Raw genomic sequence first — 22,169 nt, 5'->3', positions numbered from 1 at the left:
CTCCCGAGGCATAAACATCTGCTACTTAATCCTTAAGGCCCCTTTGCCTCGGTTTGGGACACCTGTGCTCCCAGAGTTCCTGTGAGATCTGCAGGACAGTTCAACTCCTTCCTCTGCCCATACTGCTTCCCTCACTCCCCTGCAGGTGTTGTGCCCAAGAACATTCCCCAGCCAACCTCCCACATGCAAATCTCTGTCTCAGACACTGTTTCCAGGAAACCCAGTCAAAGACAGAAAGTCTGTTTGCAGGATAAATTCCTAGTTAGGGAATAGAAGGACCAGTGCACTTGTAATCTGGGTAGCTTTCCACGTGTTTTCAAAGGACAGAATAAAAGAATATGCACAGAGCTGGCGTGCAGTAACTGTCCCTTCCACCTGATCCAGAGTAGAAGGCGCTTTTGTGCAGATGGTCACATGGGATTTTCCAGCATCCCTCTGCATCGGGAAGGACAATCTGAGACCCACCTGGCAGCTAAGGAGGCTGGGCTGGAAGGGGGGCTGCTTGTCCAAGATGACACAGCTGGAATGGCAGAGGCAGGGTCATCCTGGCTTATGCCAGATGTGGGGATGCTGAGATGTTGGCTTCACCCAGGGAGGGAATGGAGGGAAAATAAAGATGATAAAGGGTGCAGCTGGGGGTGTAGGGAAGGCAGAGTTTGTAAAACCTCCCAGTTAGGGCTCTGCCCTTCTCAGATGCCCCAGAGGGCCCAGTGGGACCCCGCCCTCCCTCTTCTGGCCTGACCTTCGCCCGCCCTTCAAGCTCTTCAGGCTACTGTAAGCTGTCAGATGCCCAAGAGAAACTGATTCAGACTAACATGAGAGCCACGTGCAACCTCTCCCAGAGCTACTCGAATGTCTGAGTTTTAGACTGTACAAAAATAGCTTCAGGCTCTCACATCATCTTTATAGCCATTTACAACAGCCCTGGCTTACATCTGGACCCTAACAGCTGGATTTTGGCATGTGCCCTCAGCCTGGAATGGACTTCCCATCTCCTCTACTCCCGCCTTCACGTGTCCTCCTCGTCCTCCAACCTTCAACCAGGCACTGCCTCCCTTAGGAAGCACGCCCCATCTTCCAGGGGGTTGCTCCCCACCCCAGACCTCAATAGCCACTGCTGGCACCCAGCGCTACCAATTGTTAGTGTGTTCCCCCCAATTCCCGTGTTGAAGTCCGAACCCCAGTACCTCAGAATATGACTTTATTTGGAAATAGGGCCACGGCAGATACAATTAATTAGGAAGATGAGGTCATTCTGGATCGGGTGGGCCCTGAATCCAATGTATCTAGTGTCCTTATTTAAAAAATGCCATGATACGGGGCGCCTGGGTGGCTCAGTCGGTTAAGCGTCTGACTTCGGCTCAGGTCACAATCTCACGGTTTGTGAATTCGAGCCCCGTGTCGGGCTCTGTGCAGACAGCTCAGAGCCTGGAGCCTGCTTCAGATTCTGTGTCTCCTTGTCTCTCTGCCTCTCCCCCACTTGTGCTCTGTCTCTCAAAAATAAGTAAAATGTAAAAAAAAAAAAAATTTTTTAATTTTTAAAAAAAAATGCAATGATAAAAAACTTAACCCAGTTTAAAAAAAAATGCCATGAGAAGGGTGCCTGGGTGGCTCAGTTGGTTAAGCAACCAACTCCTTTTTTTTTTTTTTTTTAATTACGTTTATTCATTTTTGAGGGGCAGAGAGAGAGACAGAGCGGGAACAGGGGAGGGGCAGAGAGAGAGGGAGACAAAGAATGAATCTGAAGCAGGCTGCAGGCTCTGAGCTGTCAGCACAGAGCCCAAGGCAGGGAGGGCCTCCAAGAACCATGAGATCATGATCTGAGCCCAAGTTAGATGCTTAACTTGACTCAGCCACCCAGGCGCCCCTAGTGACCAACTCTTGATCTCTGCTCAGGTCATGATCTCACGGTTCATGAGATGGAGCCTCATGTCAAAGCTCTGTGCTGACCGCATAGAGCCTGCTTGGGATCCTCTCTCTCTGCCCCTCTCCCTGCTCTCTCTCTCTCTAAGTAAGTAAATTAATAACCAAAAAAAATTTCATGAGAAGAGAGACACATACAGAGGGAAGATGATGTGAAAATACCATCTACAGGGGGCGCCTGACCATCTCAGTCAGGGGAACAATGGAGTGTGCCACTCTTGATCTCCGGGTTGTGAGTTCGAGTCCCATGTTGGGGGTAGAGATTACTTAAAAATAAAATCTTTAAAAAAGAGAGAAGAGAACAAAATACCAGCTACAAGGGAAGCGAAAGACTGCCAGCAACCCCTCCCCTCCCCCCGAAGCTAGAGAGAGGCCTGGAACAGATCTCCCTCAGAGCCCTCAGAAGGAACTAGCCTTGCTGATACCTTGATCTCTGACTCCCAGCCTCCGGGACTGTGAGACGACAGGTGCCTGTTGTTGCAGCCTCCTGGTCGGTAATACATTGTTACAGCAGCCCTCGCACACTAATGCACTCACTGGGCTCTCGAAAGGATGAGCTAAGGCATTCCTGGGGTGCTACAGGCGGGGTGCTATCACCCTCATTTAAATGGCAGAGGGCAGATGTGGACTCAGGCCGTCTCTGGAGCCTGTGTTTTTTAATCACTAGTTTCTATGTCTTGTAGTGGAAAGTTATTGGTGGTAATATTGAAAGAAGACCCGCAGTATTACTCCAGGCTGTGGACTCAGCGCTGATGGCTCCCAAGCACCACAAGGGAGGTGGGAATCTTCCAGCAGCCTCAGGGGTTCGCCCCGGCTCCTGGTCAGTAAGATGCAGGCCCAGGACCTGTTATCTCCTACAGATAGACACCACATCCCAGCTCCATGCGGGTGAGCACGTCTGCCTCCCGGCCCAGCTGCGTGTGCCCTGACCGGGGCCTCAGGGGGCCCAGGACCCAGCAGAGCGCTGAGCGCACAGCAGGTGCTCCATCAATGTGTGCGAAGAACCCACGTGTGGCTCTGATGCAGCAGCCTCCTTGGGTCTCATGACAACATTTCATACCCCGCTCCAAGTATCGACAGAGTTCTCATCTCAGCCTGTTATGCGCCTGCCTAATTTTCCACTCGATTGACAGACTCCATTTTACTTAACTGGCCCCTATTGTGCGGCAATTGGATGGTTTCTCATCCCCTCCTAAACTAGGGGGCGGTACCAGGGAAACCCGAGCTATGAGCTTCCAGCTAGGGCAGTGGTGCCTTCTGAAGGAGCCAGCCCAGGAAGAGCATTCCTATGCCCATAGTGGCAGCTGCCAGCTGGGGAGAGGCTTGGGGACAGGCCTGGGACTTCTTGAGGCCCAATCGGCCTCACCCTGTCCCCAGTTCCCCTCGAGTCCTGTCCTCAGTCCCTGCTCACCTTTGCTGACTCTTCAAGGCCACAAAGGACAGAGCTCCCAGGTGGCGTACCCCTACCCATCCCATCTTGCTCTGAGCCCCCACTCTCGGGTCCTCCCTGTGTCTTACCTCTTCCTACCCTTCTGTGAAACAGAATCCTGGAATTCTTTCAGTCATCATTACTGAGCACCTACCGGGTACCCAGAGCTTATCCAGGTGCTGGTGCTTCATTCAGCCATCAACAAGAGACAACATCCCGGCTCACAAAGCTGACATTCCAGAGCAGAAAGATGGGCGGTAAACAGAGAAGTGAAACACCAGGTGATAGGCACTGGGGGAGGGGGCTGATCATTCACATGACATGGTCCAGGAAGGTCTCTCTGAGGAGATGAGCAGAGACCTGAATGAAGGGAAGGAGTGAACCATGCAGACGTGTGGAGGAAGGACCTTCCAGGCCAAGAGAACAGCAAGTGCAAAGGCCCTGAGGCACTGGAAACAATAAGGAGGCTGATGCAGCTGGAGTGGGCGAGGTAACACCAGGCACCAGGTATAGGGCTTTTAGACCTTTTTCACAGTATTAGCTTTTATGCTAAGGGAGATGAAAAGGCAAAGATGAGGCACTTGAACCAGCTTGTTTTAAGATCCGTCTGGCTGCTATGTGGAGAGTAGACTATAGCGGGGACAAGGGTAGAAGCAGATGCGATTCTCCAGGCAAGAGACAATGGTGGCCTGGACCAGAATGGTGGCAATGGAGCATGTGTACACACGCACACACACACACACACACACACACTGCCCTCAAACCCCCCCTCCCCACCCCACCCCCGCTGCTGAGTAATTTTGGATCTATTTTGAAGTTGGGACTAACAACATTATCAGATCTAGAAGGAGTTTCAGAGATCATTGCACAGCCCCATTTTACAGACTATAAAACTAAGACTCAGAGAGGAGAGGTGGCCCATCTTTGTTACACACATAATCAGGAAGTCATACCTGGAATCTGGTCTCACCACCCTGCTCCTATGCTCTGCCCCAGCATCTCTCTCCACCTCTTGAGTGTTTCATTGTGTGTCCCCCCACACCCCCCATTTTGTCTCTCCCTGTCCCCAGCCTCTGTCTCTCTATCTCTGCAGATGCCTCAGCATTTATTTCCCCTCCCGTCAGGCACAATTTGGAACATTAATTAGTGATGAATTAACAACGTAAATCCCAGCAGTTGCTGTCACCTGGTGCCCATGGGCTCTTGGAAGGGAAGGGACCTTGCAAATCTGATCTTAATACCTCTCGCCTCCTCTCCTAGGGCAATTACTTCTCACATCATTTGTTTGCGGAGGCTGTGGCCACCCCCACCCTCCCAGCCCGGCTGAGGACAAGTTCATCTTTGTCAATTAATTATTGAACGGTTTATTTCTCACTGGGAGGTGATAAGAGAAGGGAAAGCCGCATGTTGTGAAATCATCACCGTAATTATACAGCCACTGCTGCAGCACCTGACATCACAACGCCACAGGGGCCAGTGGGCGGTGGGAAGAGAACAAAGGGCAGAGGTCCCTGGTGGGCAGGAGACCTGGCTGTGAGGCCTAAGGTCAGCCCCTGGGCTTCTCTGCAGTGTGGTCAGCAGACATACCCATATTAAGCTCTCAGAGTCCAATTCCAAATGAGGAGGGGGGAAGTGCAGGGAATTAACCATGGGGGCAGGCTCCTACTTCTTCATCTGGGGTGATCAGAACGCTAGAAGGCTAAGATCGTCTTTATAGTCCTTCCCATCTGAACTTAGGAGCCCCACAGCATACACAAAATATGGTAGCATAGTGGAGGGTCTTTAACATTTTAGCAAAAAGCCCTTAGAGTAGTCTGAAAAGCCCAGAGCATCTGTTCCACCCAAATATAATCTGCCCAATTATATTTCAACTCATCTGACTGTTCTCCCCTTTGCTCACTCCACTCCAGCCGCACTTGTCTCACTGCAAATGCCTGGCACACCCTGCCCCAGGGCCTTTGCACGTGCTCTTCCTTCGGCCTATAGTGCTTTTTCCCCAGAAATCTGTATCCCTCTCACCTTCTGCAGGTCATTATCAACCATCACCTTTCAGTAAGACCCTCCCTGAGCACCTTATTTTATTTATTTATTGATTGATTGATTGATTTCTCAAGTTAGTTAACATACAGTGTAGTCTTGGCTTCAGGAGTAGAACCCAGTGATTCATCCTTATTGGATAAAGGATTAGTATCCAAGACCTGAGCACCTTATTTTATTTATGTTTTTAAATTTTTTTAAAGCTTATTTATTTTGAAAGACAGACAGAGAGCAAGCATGCACATGCACAAGCAGCGGAGGGGCAGAGAGACAGAGAATCCCAAGCAGGCTCCAAGCCATTAGTGAAGAGCCCAATGCGGGGCTGGAACTCACAAACAGTGAGATCATGACCTGAGCCAAGGTCAAGAGTCAAGCACTTAACTGGGTACACCACCCAGGTGCCCCTCTGGGCACCTTATTTTAAATCGCAGCCTGTCCCACCCCCCAAAATGCCCTGACACAAACATTCTCTTTCTTCCTGCTTTTTTTCCAGAGCATTTCATCATTTTTGACATATAATGTGCCTGTTATTTATTCTCTCTGTCTCTCTCTCTCTTCCCCCCCCCCCACTTCCTCCCTCCCCAAAGTACTGGGTCTTTTTTGTCTGTTTCCTCCCCTGTCCCGTATCCCCATATCCTATCTGTGTCTTCTGTACTTTGAACAGTGCCTGGCACAGAATAAGTGCAGAGTTAATCATTCTTGAATGAATGAATGAATGAATGAATGAATGAATATTTGTGTGGGATGGGGCCTGAAAGTGGAAAGGACAGGAGTGAATTCCCTTTTCCAGGAACAGGTTGGCAAGGGCCATTGCAGCACCAGGAATTCGGGAAGATTCTTGGCGGTGAGGCGGGGGGCCTCTGCCCAGAGAGGAAAACTACTGGAAAAGCCATTTTAAAAGCCAGTGTTCCAGTTGATTTCATGTCTGTACATGCCTGGAGGCTGGCGTGTTTGATGCTACCCCTCCACGGGTCACACTCTGACTGGTCCCCACCCCTCACCCCTCCCCAGGGAGGGGACAGAAACATGAGAAGCCGAGGACACTTTGATTAACTCCCCAGCAAGAGTCTCCACGCGTGTGTCTCCCTTTCTCTCCAAGGCTATAATGGGGGGGCAGTGTGCTGGGGGCTGGGCAGGGGCATCTCCATAGTGTGTAAGAAGGTGGGGAGGTGGGGCTGCAAGAAAAGGGGCGCTGGGGAGCACGGTGGGCTGGGCTTTGCCCCCAGGAGGGGGTGGCGGAAGATGGGGTGGAAAGGTAATGGAGAGGTGGGGAGGGAGCAGCCCGGCAAGTAGGGAAGGAGGCAGGCCTCACTCTGGGCCACAAGAAGCTGCAGTGAAAGAGCACTGGAGGGGGTGGACTGGGGGGGGGGGGGGAGGGGAGGGCACTGACCGGATGCCCGAGGGCCCCTTGGGGACACCAACTCTTTTTCCAGGACCCGCTCCCCCCAAGCTCCTCTCTTCTCCGCCAAGCTGTGCTGCCTTCCCCCTAGAAACGAAGATGGTGATTTTTTAGAGCCAGTTTCCCCCCAAATCTCCGGAGATACCAGAGCTGCTGTTTCCATGGAAACCTTCCCCGCCAACCTCCGGAAGGAGGAGCTGGGCAGCCGCCCCCGCCCCCACCGCCCCCACACTGCCCCTGCTCCAGCCTGCAGGGGGGCCCCAAGTTGAAAATAATACCCCCTCCCCCAGATTTTCCCAGCAGGGGCTCCACTTCTTGAATGAGGGAAGGCAGCTGGTTTGCTCTCTGGGCTCAGGCTGTTACATGGGGACATTCAGACCCACGCGAGAGAGAAATGGGGTTGCCGGTGGGGGTGGCGGGTGCGTGGGGGCTAGGGCAAGCTCTATCTTCTGTCATCATCCCCCTGAAATGACTGGCCAAGGGACCAGTCCCCAGGGAAGGGCCCAAGGGCAGGGCCTCTCCTTCCCTGGGAATCCCAAAAGATGCTATTTTTCTTTGGCTCTATTCATCTCTAGGGAGTTTCCTTCCCCAGATCCCAGGTCCACCTGAACTCCTCAGGGATCACACTGCAAACTGCACACAAAACAAAACAAAATAAAAAATACAACAACAACAACCCCCAAACTCTAACTCAAGAACAGAAGGAATTTATTGGGAGGACACCGCCTAGCTCCTTGAACTGATGAGAAGGCTGGAGAAGCAGGCTGAGAAATTTGCCAGAAACAAGAGAGGCTGGTGAAGGGGGCCAGCCGGAGCCACGCCCAGAGCTGCCCAGCTAGGGCAGGGGACGCTGCTACCTCTGCACACAGGCCACCTGTGGACTCTGGCACACCACAAATAATTTTAACAGTCCCTACTTCTCTGTATTGCTCTTTCCAGGTCAAGATCCTGGGCAAATGGATAGTCTGAGGGAGTTTTTTGGACAATGGAACTGTTTAGCGTCCTGATAGTGGTAGTTATATGAATCTCTACACGTGTGTTAAAATTCAGAAAACTGTACACTCAAAAACAAAAAGGAAAAAGAAAGGAGTCAATTTCACTGTTTGTTAATGGAAAAATGAAATCCTAGGTAAAAAAAAAAAAAAAACAAACAAACACATCCTTTGACGAAGGTGGCTTGTAGGCCCGCAGGCCAGCTGCGGGGGCCAGGGGAGGGGGCCTGTCTGCAGCCCTGCGGCTTCCAGAACGGGCTAGGGCTCTGCCTCCAGGCCAGGGTCACACACTGGGGGACTCCATGAAGAGGTGAAGAGTTTGGGTGCTGGGCAGCTAGCAGATGGACAGATGTCCACTTCCCCAGAGGAGCATTTGGGCACTTGGGAGTTTCCCAGGAAATGCGACCACTGAGAAGTTTCCGGTTTCAGTCAGAGCAGCAGGTCTGAAAGAGGGAAGACAGCAGGTTCCTGACCCAACAGACACAAGAGAACCCAGTCAGCCAGATAAGCACACCCCCCTCCCCCCGCATGCAAATGCCAGACCAAATACACACACTCAGGCATCCATACCTGTTTGTAAGCCCCCAAATCGCCAGTTCAGTCGGCAGGAGACTTTGGCCCCCGCGTCCTGCATGATCTTGGATAATAAATCCCTCTCCCCTCTGGGCTACATTACCTCCTCTGAAGAATGTGAGGTCTCTCCACAGCTCTGGCATGCTGAGCAAGGAGGCCTCAGAATTAATGGAATTGCACTCAGGAAGCCTGGGTTTCTGGTGTGGCCCCCCTCTGCCTCTGCCCTGGACGACAGTGGGATGGAGAGAATGACACATGACACAGAGAAACCCCTGAGGTCCCACTTGAGATGGAACACTCTTGTGCCAAAGGAGGAGCCCCTGGTAAAAGGGAGGACTCCCCCTCCCCCCCCCCCCCAACCAACGAGCAGGAATGCAAAATGGAGCAGTGCCTGTCCCATAGCCAGTGCCCTGGTGCTTCTCTGAGAGCCTGAGGGTGGTGGTGATGAGGTTGCTGTGCCTTCCCCAGGCTCCAGCCCAAGACAGTCTGTGTCCCCTGAGACCTAGCCTTCAAGGGTAGTGGACAGTAGTGGAGGGTGTTTATTAAGGAGCTCAAGATAGCCCAGCACCGGGCTTCACACACTCCAACTCAGTATCTCAGGGAATCAGGGAGGGCAGACTCCCTCAGCAGTGCTCCCCTGGCCCACACTAACTCCCACCAATTCTAACTGTGTCTAGGGTGAGAGCCTACTCTGGTTTCTAATCAGGAGCTTGCTAAAGGCTTATGGACTGTTCCTTCCCTGGAAAAAAGCAATTCCTGACTGCTTAAGCTCAAGTATGGGGCCGTGGGAAGAGGGTGGGGTTCTCAGACCTAGAAGTCATGAGTGAGTTTCCAAGTTCCTCGCCCCTTCTGGAGCACCTCTCTCAGCCCTTGAGCTGTTTGAGGGACTGGCTCCCCTGCCGGCATCGCATGGATGTAGGAGCCCCCACCCAGCTCAGGGTGGAAGGGTCTAGGGAGGTTGAAGGCAAGGGGGACAGCTACAGAGTGGCTCAGTCTGAGGCTGGACCGAGTGGCCTGGTGTGGGGGCTGGGGTGGGGAGCGGTGGAGTGGGTGGGAGACACATAACCCGCCTGGTGACCTCCCTCCTACCTTCACATGGCCTTGGGCTCTGCTCTCTCCCTGCTCCCCCGACCCTACCTGGATCCCTACTACCTGGGCCAGCATCTCAAGGAGGGAGATGGGGAGGGTGGGACAACAGGGGCTCTCTGAGCGGGCTGTCCTATCTGGCAGGAGGTAGAGGGATGGGCCATGGGGCAGCATAGGGCTTCCCCTGAGCACATGCACCAAAAAAGCTGAGCCTTTCCCACAATTTAAAAGGTCACGTGTTGATTTGTCTTGTTGTTAGGACTGCATGAGAAAAACCATGTGACAGTAAGACCGAGAGACACAAAGGATTGTCCAAGGGGGCTGCCTTTTTCTGGCCTGCTCCCCCACCTGCCTCCAGCAACCACAGGGCACAGCCATCTGGCTCCAGCGGCTCAGGGAGGGGGTAGGGGTCCTCTGACCTGGCGTGGAGACGCGGAATCTGAAACCGTGGACACCGGGGGAACGGAGAACGGACAAAGATGAAAACCCCACCGGGAGCCAACATTTACTGAGGCTTTTGTGGCGCCTCTAGCAATTTGAGATAAAAGGCACTTCCCAGTTCCTCGGAAGCTCCCGGCTTGTGGGAAGGCTCACAGAGAAGTAATTAGAATCCAGTAAATGCAGTTGGGGAAGGCGAGGGCTGGGGGTGGGGGCATCCAGGAGGGACATCTACCCCACTGAGGGAGCACGGGGGACATAGACGTGCGCCTGGGGAAGACACAGGGGGGAAGGAGGCAAGAAGAGAGAGTGAGGGGCACCTGGGAGGCAGGGAGGGGGAGAGAGCCTCACAACTAGACCTGCTCTGTATGAAGCCACCAGTGTTGACACAGCACCTCACATACGGCTTGCTCCCACCTGCTTTATGTTAGTCGGTTCTTGACACAGTGAGGATGATGGAAATGCTGTGTATCTGCACCATTCAGTCTGGGAGCCAGTAGCCACCTGTGGCTCCTGAGCGCTGGAAAGGTGGCCAGTGAGACTGAGGCGCCGGCTTTCGGTTCTAATTACTTTAATTACTGTAAATGTAAACTTAAATAGCCCCCTGGGCCTCCTGGCTGCTGGATTGGATAGAGCAGTATGGAGACCCTGGGATCCATCCCTGACGTTCTGTTCCAGGCGGGGAGAACAGACATTAAACAAAGACCTATACGGTCCAGTGTCGGGTTGCAATAAACGCTACCGAGAAAAATGGAGTGACAGAGTGACGTAGTGGGCTGTTGTTTTAGAAAGGGTGGTCAGGGAAGGCCGCTCCAAACCCGGCCTGTGCAGAGACCGAGTGAAAGAAGAGAGAGAGCTGGGGTGGTCTGGGGAAGGGCGTGCCAGGCACAGCAAACTGCAGGTGCAAAGGCCTGGAAATAGGAGTGGGCTCGGGCCAGAGTGACTGCAGCCCAGGGGTGGAGTGGGGCTTGGGGTTTGGGGGGACAGGTAATGAGGTCTGAGCTGACCCAGGGCACAGAAGGGAGCATGGGTTTTATTCTGTCACATGGAGCGCTTGCCATCGCCAATGCCAACTGGACCAGGAATCGGGTCCAGTGCCTGGCCCCACTCTGGCAAACCAGCTGTCCACTTATTCTCTGCTTGCACATGGTGCTGTTTTCGTTGTGGATAAAGGAAACAGACCTGCTGGATGCGTGTCTCAACTCCTCCTCCTGCTGTCCGCTCCTGCTCTGACTCTGTGACTCTGCCCTGCACCCCCACCCAGCTGTTTCCTCTCCCTAGCTCCCTGCTTCTGCCTGCCTGGTGTCTGACAGGTCTCTGTATGGTTCCAAGTCTCTGCTGGGCACACCCTCCCCTTCTGCTGGCTGAGCAGAGACAATGAGGGTGTGGCCCATGGGGGTGGGCAGTGCACCAGCCTGGGGTGTGATGGGGGGGCGCCCAGCCTGGCTGCAGGGAAAGGCCATTTCCAGCAGGTGGGGAAGGGTGGTAGGGAAGGCTGTGGGTCGGGAGTCGTGTTCTAGAGGCAGAGCCAGGAATTGCCCGGGACCCCTCCAACAGGGTAGGCAAAGCAGGTCATGTCCCAAGGTAACTGGAATGGGACAATGTTTTCCCCTCTCTTTCCCAGCTCTCTCTCAGCCTCCACCCCAAGGAGACATGGGAGGCTGGGGGCGGGGTGCAGGGGGAGTGCAGGATTTTCTAGGTTTGTGTAGAGAGAAATGGAAAGGTGGGTTGATTAGTTTTCTTGCTGCCCCCTCAACATATTAGTGCAACCTACTGGCTTAAGACAACATACTTATTCTCTCACAGTTCTGGAGGTCAGGAGTCCCAGATGAGTCTTAAGGGACAAAAATCAAGGTGCCAGCAAGGTTGCTTCCTTCTGGAGGCTCCAGGGGAGAATCTACTCTTGCCTCCTGCAGTTTCTGGAGGCTGCCAGCATTCCCTGGCTTGTGGCCACATCATGCCCACCTCTGCTCCTGTCATCACATCTCTCACCCTCCTGGCTCTTTTATTTATAAGGACCCTGGTGATTACACTAGGCCTGCCTTGGGGAATCTGGGATAATCTCCCCACCTCAAGATCCTTAATTTAATCAGACCTGCAAAGTCCCTTCTGCCAAATAAGGGAACACTGACAGGTCCCAGGGGCTGGGAGGGGCACATCTTTGGGTGCCATCACTCAGCCTGCCGCAGGGGCCCCACTGACGGTATCCTACTGCGGTCACCAGGCTGTGAGGCCTCTGCAGCAGGGAGTCTGTCTTTTCTCTCCGCCGTTCCTGCCCTCCAGAGTTTGTGCAGGAGCAAAAGATCGCGTGGGCTCCTCTGCCTCTTCCTTGCGGTGATCCAGGGCAAGTCCCTTAAACTCTCCGTGCCTCAGTGTGCTTATCTGTAAAATGGGGATAATAATAGCACTGGCCTCAAAGGTTTTTTGGTGAGGATTCAATGAATTAATCCATATTAGATGCAGAGAACCATGCCTGGTGAGCTAAGTGCTGTGATCAGAAGTACAGTGCATAGCACACGGTGAGCATGTCAGCTGCCAGCATCATCATCACAAGTCCTGCTGTCATGCTCCGGATGGGGCCAGCCCTGTGATAGGCACGTGGGAGCTCCCCAAGGAGGAAGGAACACTGCTTGCCCTCAAGGAATTTACAATCTAATCGGGAATACAAAGGCTTGTAGAAACAGAATTTTTTTTTTTTTTCCTGGAAGGATGCCTTCTAAAAATTCTCTCACAAATGTTTATGCTATTAAAGTTTCTTCATTGTGCATCTGTGATAATCATTAATGCAGTTTGCCAAGTTTTTTCCAGCTCTCTGCCTTCTGCCTTCTGCCAAATGGCTGAATTGGCACTTCATCGTGGGTGGGTGGGTGGGCTCCTGGTCCTGGGTCTGGTCCTGGTCAATGAGTGGGGAGCAAAAGTGCAAGGGCCTGATAGGCCCAAGCATTTCGTGACCGGGGCAAGATCCTCCAGACCTCTCTCACTCTGGTGTAGCCTGCCTTCAGCCCGATTCCCCCAGTGGCTATGAAGAGCAAGGCAGAGTTAAACTGGTTGTTTCAGGGGCATCTGGGTGGTTCAGTCGGTTAAGCGGCCGACTCTGGATTTCGGCTCAGGTCGTGATGTCACAAGTTCAAGAGTTTGAGCCCCACAGCCCACTTTGGATCCTCTCTCTCTCTCTATGTCCCTCCTCCCCTCTCAAAAATAAATAAATGATGGGGCGCCTGAGTGGCTCAGTCGGTTAAGCGTCCGACTTCGGCTCAGGTCATGATCTCGCGGTCTGTGAGTTCAAGCCCCGTGTTAGGCTCTGTGCTGATGGCTCAGAGCCTGGAGCCTGTTTCAGATTCTGTGTCTCCCTCTCTCTCTGACCCTCCCCTGTTCATGCTCTGTCTCTCTCTGTCTCAAAAATAAATAAACGTTAAAAAAAAATTAAATAAATGTTAAAAAAAATAAATAAAGTGGTTGTTTCAGCCCTTGTGATTTAACAGTTACTTGTCACCTCAGCATCACCTAGCTTCTCCCAACTGGTTCAACAACTGAACTGGTTTACAGAAAAGAGCCCAATCAGCACCATTATACTATTATCAGTGATTCCCCACTCAGTCATGTTCTCTGCACCAATGTATAGTTTACATAGTTATAATCTGTGAAGAATATCTATTTTTTAAAAATTTTTAAATGTTTATTTTTGAGAGAGAGAGAGAGAGAGGGAGAGAGCATGTACAGGGGAGGGGCTAGAGAGAGAGGGAGACACAGAATCCAAAGCAGGCTCCAGGCTCCGGGCTGTCAGCACAGAGCCTGATGCAGGGCTCGAACTCATGAACTATGAGATCATGACCTGAGCCAAAGTTGGACACTGAACCAACTGAGCCACCTAGGCACCCCAGAACATCTATTTTTTGTTAAGAATTTAAAAAAATTGACATAAAACATTATATTAGTTTTAGGTGTACAACATAATAGTTCGATACTTGTATATATTGCCAAATGATCACCATAGTAAACCTACTTAACATCTGTCGCTGTGTATAATTAGAAAAACGTTTTACTTGTGATGGAACCTTTTTTTTTTCTTTTTTTAATTTAGAAAGAGGGAGGGAGCACATGTGCATTTGAGCAGGGGAGGGGCAGAGGGAGAGAGAGAGAATCCCAAGCAGGCTCCATGCTCAACCCAGAGCCCACCGTGGGGCTCAATCCCACGACCCTGGGATCATGACCTGAGCTGAAATCAAGAGTCAGATGCTCAACCAACTGAGCCACCCAGGTGCCCTGTAATGAAAACTTTTTAGATTTACCCTGTTGGCAACTTTCAAACACGCCACACAGTATTATTAACTATAATTACCATGCTGTACATTACATCCCCCCACGACTTACTTATTTTATAACCAGAAGTTTATACCTTTTGACTCCCTCTACCCATATCACCTTTTTCCCACTCCCTGCTTCTGGCAGCCACCAATCTGTTCTCTATACGTATAAATTCAGGATTTTTGGTGGGTTTTTGTTTGGTCTGTATTTTTGTGTTTATAGATCCCACGTATAAGTAGGATCATACGGTATTTGACTTTCTCCGTCTGACATTTCACTTAGCACAATGCCTTTGAAATCCATCTGTGTTGTTGCAAATGGCAAGATGTCCTTCTTTTTAAGGCTGAATAATATTCCATTGTGTACACACACATTTCCTTTGTCTGTCCATCCATCGATGGATGCTTCGGTTGTTTCCACATCTTGGCTATTGTAAATAGTACTGCAATGAACATGGGAGTGCAGATATCTTTTTGAGTTAGTGTTTTTTGCTTCCTTTGGATAAATACCCAGAAGTGGACTTGATGGATCATAGATATAGTAGTTCTATTTTTAATTTTTTGAGGAACCTCCATACTGTTTTCCACAGTGGCTGCACCAATTTACATTGCCACCAACAGTGCACAAAGGTTCTCTTTTCTCCCCGTTTTTGCCAACACGTATTTCTAGTCTTTTTGCTAATAGCCATTCTAACAGGTGTGAGGCGATATCTCTTTGAGGTTTTGATTTGCATTTCCCTGATGATTAGGGGATGCTAAGCACCTTTTCATGTCCCTTCTGGCAACTGTATGCCCTCTTTGGGATAATGTCAGACCCTGTGCCCATTTTTGAAGTGGATTATTTGGTTTGTTTTGCTATTGAGTTGTGTGAGTTATTTATATATTTTGGATATTAACCCTTTACCATTTATATGATTTGCAAATATTTTCTCCCATTCAGCAGGTTGAAACTATCGAGTTTCCTTTGCTCTGCAGAAAGAAGCTTTTTAGTTTGATACCATCCCATTTAAAAGTTGTTGCTTTTGGGGCGCCTGGGTGGCGCAGTCGGTTAAGGGTCCGACTTCAGCCAGGTCACGATCTCGCGGTCTGTGAGTTCGAGCCCCGCGTCAGGCTCTGGGCTGATGGCTCGGAGCCTGGAGCCTGTTTCCGATTCTGTGTCTCCCTCTCTCTCTGCCCCTCCCCCGTTCATGCTCTGTCTCTCTCTGTCCCAAAAATAAATAAAAAACGTTGAAAAAAAAAAATAAAATAAAAAATAAAAGTTGTTGCTTTTGTCGCCTTTGCTGCTGGCGTCCAATCCATAAAATCGTTGCCAAGACCAATGTCCGCTCTTTTTTTAAAAATGTTTTTAGGGGCACCTGGGTGGCTCAGTTGGTTGGGTGTCTGACTTCGGCTCAGGTCATGATCTCGCGGTCTGTGAGTTCGAGCCCTCTGTTGGGTCTGTGCTGACAGCTCGGAGCCTGGAGCCTGTTTCGGATTCTGTGTCTCCCTCTCTCCCTGACCTTCCCCCATTCATGCTCTGTCTCTCTCTGTCTCAAAAAAATGAATAAACGTTAAAAAATTTTTTTAAATGTTTTTAATGTTTATTTACTTTTGAGAGAGAGAGAGAGAGAGACAAAGACAGAGTGTGAGCGGGGGAGGGAAACAGAATCCGAAGCAGGCTCCAGGCTCTAAGCTGTCAGCACAGAGCCCGACGCGGGGCTTGAACCCACAAACCGTGAGATCGTGAGCTGAGCTGAAGTCAGACACTCAACCGACTGAGCCACCCAGGCACCCGATGACCAATGTCCACTCTTATGTTCTACTTTTCCACTTAATATTTTCTTCCTCTGTGTATGCATCAGTGAGAATTCAGTTTGGCTGATAGTAACAGAAAACCCAAATTAACAATGACGCATACACCCAAGGTTACTTCAATCCCTCAGGTGAAAATTCCAGAAGCAGGCTGTCTGGGGCTGATATGGTGACCCCATGATCACGAGGAACCCAGGCTCCTTCTTTCATGTTACTCTGCCATTCTCAACAGATGATTTCCTCCAAATATCTTAAGAGAGCTGCTGAAACTCACACTATGCCATCTGTGTTCCTGCGAGTGGGACATGGAAGGGGGGGAGGGGTTACTCTGTAATGACATGTCACATGTGGCTGTTCTGTTTCTATCTCATTGGCCAGAACTGGGTCACAAGGCCACATCTAGTTGCAAGGGAGGCTGGGAAATGAAATATTCATTCTGGGCATCCATGTACCTTGATAATTTTCTTTTCCTAAGGGAGAAAGAGATGGTTCCAGGAAGGTAACCAGTGATAGCTGCCACAGTATAGGATGATATTCTTTCACATGTAAATTCCATGGTGTAATGATCAGTTTGGACTTTTCTAATTTTTTTTTTCCCGCATTCTGGATAACCGTATTAGTGCAAATTGCTTTTCTCCATTTGTGTTATTTCCTTGAGATTTCTTCCCAAATATGTGGTAACCTACCAGGTTGAAGGGGATGACTCGTTCTCTCTGGCAGTAGCTGCTGTTACATTTGCAGGACTGGGCTCCCAGTCCTAGAGCCATGCGGAATTTATGAGCCAATGTTCCTATTTCCTCCCAGCCCAACCAACGTTGGCTTGAGCTATTTTAATTTATTTTTACTGATTTAACAGGTGTGTTGTTTAAGGATGTTTTCATTTTCGTGTCATTTATTAGCAGCCAGCTGAGGTTTGGGCCTGGGCTGGTTATACAATCTATATTTTCTCAAATAACAACTGTTTTTCCAACGTCGAGGGAAATTTTTATTTTATTTTTTTGATTTTTATTTTAGTTTTTTAAAGTTTATTTATTCACTTTGAGATACAGAAAGTGCAAGTGGGGGAAGGGCAGAAAGAGAGAGAGAGAGAGAGAGAGAGAGAGAATTCTAAGCGGGTTCTGCACCCTCAGTGCCAACCCAACCGTGGGGCTTGAACTCGTGAACTGTGAGATCATGACCTGAGCCGAAGTTGGACGCTTAACCAACTGACCCACCTAGGTGCCCCCAGGGGAAAATTTTAAAGTCCATTTTAGAGCTGAGAAAACTGAGGCCCTGAAGCCAGGGTCACACTCCAGTTATGGCAGAGCCAGAACTTGACCCCAGTTCTGACTCCTGGCTCAGGGCTCCTATAAACAGACCTGTGTAAAAGAATAAAGCAGGAATTTGACCGAGGCTGATGTGCAGCGGGAAAACCACTGGATGGTGGATTAGGGGCCTCCCTAGGTGAAGTTTAGTGTGACTAAGGACCACAGTTTTGTACTAGCTGCCTCATCTTTCTGGGCCTCAGTTTCCCCACAAGCAGAGTAGAAGCGTGAAGGAGACCCCTCTCAAGCCCCTCTTAGAGCTGGATGGAAAGTAAAAGGACAGGTTGGGAGGGTGGGGTGGGTGGGGAAAGGGGAGCACTGACTCCCGGGGGTATGGACAAATGGGGAAGACCTTGGGAGGGGGGTGGATGGAGCGAGTCTGGTCTGCCACCAGTGGGCACTGTGCTCTCACAACATTTTCTCAAGTCCGGGACTGAGGGTGAGCAGACACAAGTCTGTTCTGGAGGCACAGGTGAGGACTGGGTATAGGGACCTGGCACTACCCCCCTTTCCCTCACCCCAAGGATGAGGGGTGGCGTCTGGGGTCCCGGGGGAAGGGATGCAGACCAGCTTGTTACTGGGGTTCTGGGCTGAGCCGAAGGCCGGGACCCTGGCCTGTTGTCCAGGCCCAGCCCTTGGTGATCTTCTCACTGGAGGGAGTTTTCCAGACGCTCCAGGTCACTGAGGTGGCTAGCTTCGGAAAGGTGGCCCTGGGAGTTAGTGGGTGCCATGAGACCCCAGTCTCCCTAGCCAACTTCTCCCCACCCTGGTCCAGTCTTCAAGACCCTCCCACCTGACCGACTCCACTAGAATCCACGACCCTGTAGAGGGAGGGGCCAGTCTTACAATTGTGCAGCTGAGGTATGGGGTTAAGTGACCCCACCTAGCATGAAGGGGCTAAGCCCGGCTCTCAAGCCTGGCTCCTCTGTGTTAGGCCTCACGGGCTCCCCCTGATTCTGGGGCTGAGACTGTGTGAAGAGCAAACTTCATGCAAACTCTTCCGAGGGATGGGATGGGATGGGTGGGTGGCACCAGGCGAGCAGAGGCCTGCAACAGAGAGCTAAGGTCAGAAAGGCCATGACTAGGGGCGCCTGGGTGGCTCAGTCGGTTGAGGGTCCGACTCTTCGTCTCGGCTCAGGTCATGATCTCACAGTTTGTGAGTTCGAGCCGGCATCGAACCTGCTTCAGATTCTGTGTCTCCCTTTTTCTCTGTCCCTCCCCTGCTTGCACTCAGTCTCTGTCAAAAATAAACATCAAAAAAAAATTTTTTTTAAAAAGGCCATGACTAGAAGGACAGGTGGTCTAGAACACTGACAAAGAAATGCCAGTCTAAGGAAGAACTGTGTGTGTGTGTGTGTGTGTGTGTGTGTGCGCGTGCGCATGTGTGTGAAAGTGTGATGACTGTCTGTGAGTATGTGGGGTTGATGTGAGCAGATTCCTAAAGGTCAAGGAGGTAGAGCCTGAGGCTTAAATGGTTGAATGAACCAGGACTTATGCCTTTGACTTTGGGTGAGGGGTGGGGTGGGTGCCATTTAAGGGATGGGCGAGAGGAAAGAAAGGGGCTTTGGAAGCACTAATCCCAAACCAAAGGGTCTCAGACACCAGCTGGGACTTAAAAGAGGGCGGTTCTGACCTTGTCTCCTGGAGGCCAGGTCAGGAGCCCAGCCAGAGAAAGGCCCACGCCAGTTAGAAACTGAGGGTCAGAGCGGCAAGGGGCCCAGAGGGTGTCATCCCTTCCCCTTGGCTTCTCCTCCTGCCTCCCTGGATGCCCTTTCTGAGCCTCCCTTGCCATCTGTCCCTGTCCCCTGGACCTCTGAGCACTCAGCGCTGGGCCATTCCTCAGTCACAATGCCTTTCCGTGCTCTATCTGCACTCACTCCCAACAGGCTTCTACGATACATCTACCTGTTTGTCAACAACCTGTAAATTTACTGCCACCGTTCAGACCTGCTTCCTGAACTCCAGACTGTGTCTGCCTACTGAACATCTCTACTAGGGTGTCTAATGGATATTTCAGACTCAGTGTTCGCAAAACTGAGCCCTGGCCTTTCCTCCACAAACCTCTTGCGCCAGAGTCTTTTCCTACTCAGTATATGGCAGCGGCGTCCTTGCCGTTGCTCACAGAAAGGACTGGAATCATCCCTGACTCCACTGTCTCTTACACCCCTGTCAACCCATTAGCAAATCTTATAGGCTCCATCCTCTACATCCATCTAGAACCCTCCCACTTCTCACACCTCCACTGCCCTCCCCCACCCAACCCCCACCACCTCTGCCCTAGGAGACTCCAGAAGCCTCCTCGCTGCTCTCCCTGCTTCTGCCTTTGACCTTCTAGGATCTACTCTCAACACAGCTGCTAGAAATATTCTTTAACAACAAGTTAACTCACATCCCTCCTCTGCTCAGAAGGGCTGCTCATTTCACTCTGAGTTAACGGTGCAAGCCCTCACAATGGTCCTGGAGCTCTATGCCTTCTGGCCTCTCATTACCTCTCCAACTTTATAGCCTACCATCTTTCCCTCGTTCACTCCACTCCAGCTTCCCTGGCCTCCCTGATGGTTCCTCAAACACATGAGTAGTCTCCTACCACAGGACCTTTGCACTGACTATTCCTCCTGCCTGGAAAACATTTCCCCCAGATATCTGCTCACTCCCTCATTTCCTTCAGGTCTTTGCTCCAATGCCACCCTCTATGACCTATTTAAAATTGTAACTCCACCCCAATCCAGAATTTTTTATCCCTCTTACCCTGCTTTATTTTTTAAAAATTTGTTAAATGTTTATTTATTTTTGAGAGAGAGACAGACAAAGCACAAGAGGGAGAGGACAGAGAGAGAGAGGGAGACACAGAATCCAAGGCAGGCTCCAAGCTCCAAGCTGTCAGCACAGAGCCCAACGTGGGGCTCAAACCCACAAACCATGAGATCATAACCTGGGTGGAAGTCGGATGCTTAACTGACTGAGCCACCCAGGCGCCCCACCCTGCTTTATTTTTTATAGCACTCATACCCTTTAATATACAATATAACGTAATTATTTCTTTTGTCCCTATCAGCTTTCTTCATGAAAATGTGAGTTCTACAGGGTTAGGGATATTTGTCTATTCTGTTCACTGTTGTCTCCCCAGCATCCGGGATGGTAACTGACACACAGTAGGCATCTAGGTCATATTTCCTGAATGAACGAAATAATCTAATCCAGCCCCTCATTTCAAACAGGAAGAAATAAAGTCCCAGAATGAGGGACAGTATCCCTGAGTCATACACAGAAAATCAATGACAGGAGCCAGGACCAGACCAAAGACCTCCAGACTCACAATCCTGTGTTCCTTCTGCCCCACCTCCCACCCCAGGCTGGATAAAGCTAAGTGTGGCAGATGCTTTTGGGGTCCTGCCATGATATTCTCAGATCCCTTTAACTGCTCTGTGTGTTCATCTCCGGGTTCTGTGTGCTTTGCAACTAATGTCTGGCACCTTGACCTTTTCCAGCAGTTTCCCTTGGGCTGTGGTAGCACCTCATCTGTAAGGAGAGCTGGAAGTGTCTGGGAGTCTGCATTCCTTCCCTCCCCACACACATAGGCAGCCTGAAGCCAGTGACTGGCAGGAGAGTAAATAAAGTCCAGCAAGCTTGCCTTGAAGCAGGACCATCCCTGAGGTGTGATTTATGCCTGAGTTCCCTATAGGATCAGACTGAGGTTAGAACCTTGCCTAAATTCTCCCCATGCTTGGCTTCTTTATCTTTCCTGTCCTGCTTCATCCCTCTTTTGCCAGATTCTCAAGTGAGCACTCCTGTAATATCTTACCTGTGCACGAACCCTCCTAACAGGGTCAGCTTCTGGAAGAACCCAATTTAAGGTGAGGACTTCTGTGCCAATGTGGGGTAGACTTGTGTACCAGTGAGGTATAGGAAAGAGACTGCAAGCTTTAGAGTCCCAGTTTCAAGTCCAAGCTCAGCCCCTGACCTAGCACAAGACTGCGAGAAAAGTCCTGAGCACTTTGAGTCCAATATCCCCACTGGAGAAATGACATCAATCATATCTTTCTATGGAGCTGCTTCAAGGATTAGCAGAGATAAAATGTGAGAAGCACTTTGTATGGTGGCCAGCACAGAGTGGTTGTGCAATAAATGTAAGGTCCTTCTCTGTCTCCCGCCTGTGGTCTGTTGTGACCAGGCTGGCCTGTCTGGATACAGTTTGGGCCCCAAGATTCTCCCCCAGCTGCTGACAAAATATTGCATAGCTTTGAGTGTGATGAGTAAGAAACTTATCACTTCTTCAGGGAGTACTGGGGTCATAAGAAGAGGTATCCTAAGGCCACTGGGACATCTCCCAAAGAGTCACAAGGTGAAGAAGACTACCTGAAATGAAGGGCAGAAGCAAAACACACACACACACACACACACACACACACACACACACACACACTTACACACACTCCCCATGGGTTCCCACTTTACCAACAGCCAAGTGGCACCAATGGAGGGGGAAACATTGACAATCAACTCCAGGCTGTAAAAACCAGTCCTCAGCTGACTGGGGAGCTTGCCTTGGGGGGACCGTGGCACCAATATTGGACAGTCGTGAGACTCAGGAGCCCTAGAAGCCCTGGAGGACCTAAGGTCCAGGAGGGCTGTGTGGCTATGGGACCCTAGGAGGTCCCTCCGCTGCTGCCTGCCTCTTTCCCACATGCTGGACAGCTCCCAGGCTGACACTCTTGCCTTGCTCATCCTACTCCCTGTCTGGCATTGCATCCGTAGCCTTGACCCTACAACCCTACTCTTGCCTCCTATCTGTGTCCAGGCTTTCTTATAAGCCCAGTAGCTCCCCAGAAGCTAAGGTCAAATTCATCTTTATTTCTTTTTTCTTTTGTTTATTTATTTTGAGAGAGAGAGAGA

This window comes from Panthera leo, chromosome B2, assembly GCF_018350215.1.
Source record: "Panthera leo isolate Ple1 chromosome B2, P.leo_Ple1_pat1.1, whole genome shotgun sequence".
Taxonomy (NCBI): Eukaryota; Metazoa; Chordata; class Mammalia; order Carnivora; family Felidae; genus Panthera; species Panthera leo.
This window is presented reverse-complemented; position numbering follows the sequence as displayed.